Below are 864 nucleotides of genomic sequence, written 5' to 3' on the forward strand. Positions count from 1 at the left end.
AGACGAAGGGTCAAAAACTACTACGAAATGTATGACTAAAAGAGAATATGTAAAATTTGTGAAAAATAATTAAAAAAATAAATATATATATAAAATGAAGTACAAGGGGGAGTTAATCATGGACATGGGTCTTTCCTAAGATTCTGCTCCTCCAGGAGCCCCCTTTGACCTCCCCAATATCTAACGCTGCTGGTCAGGGGTGCCATGAGGACATGACTTGATGTAGTGAAGAAGGAAGAGGAGGAGATTGGATATATACCCCACCCTTCACTACCCAAAGGGCTCTCAGAGCAGCTTCCAAACGCCTTTCCCTTCCCCTCCCCACAACAGACACCCTGTGAGGTAGGTGGGACTGAGAGAGCTCTCTCGAGAACTGACCTTGAGAGAACAGCTCTGAACGAACTTGTAACTGACCCAGGGTCATCCAGCAGCTGCAAGTGGAGGCGTGGGGAACCAAACCCAGTTCTCCCAGATTGGAGTCTGCGCACTTAACCACTACACCAATACCATTGAGTCCACCCTGGAAAGCAGCCATTTTCTCCGGGGGAGCAGCCGCCTGCCGTCTGGAGATCAGTTGTTCTTCCAGTTCTCTAGGCCCCGTCTGGAGGTTGGCAACCCAAGTTTCCAACCAGCAGATCAGTGCGAAAAACATGCAAAAGAGAAGTTTTAGAGTCAGGACGAGCAAGACATCTTGTGGCCGAGAAACTCATTGTCTCTACATTGCCCCGAGACCCTTTACTCTTCTGGCTGCAGCAGGCTAATGGTGTTACCCTTTCCCCTTGCCATTTCTTGCCCAGGACTGCCCCGCCCTGTCCCCGCCGCCCCCCACCCGCCCCCTTCGCAGGCACTTCAATCTCCAGGAAT

The sequence above is a fragment of the Gekko japonicus genome, unplaced genomic scaffold (genome assembly GCF_001447785.1).
Source record: "Gekko japonicus isolate JY-2015 unplaced genomic scaffold, Gekko_japonicus_V1.1 scaffold3421, whole genome shotgun sequence".
Classification (NCBI taxonomy): Eukaryota; Metazoa; Chordata; class Lepidosauria; order Squamata; family Gekkonidae; genus Gekko; species Gekko japonicus.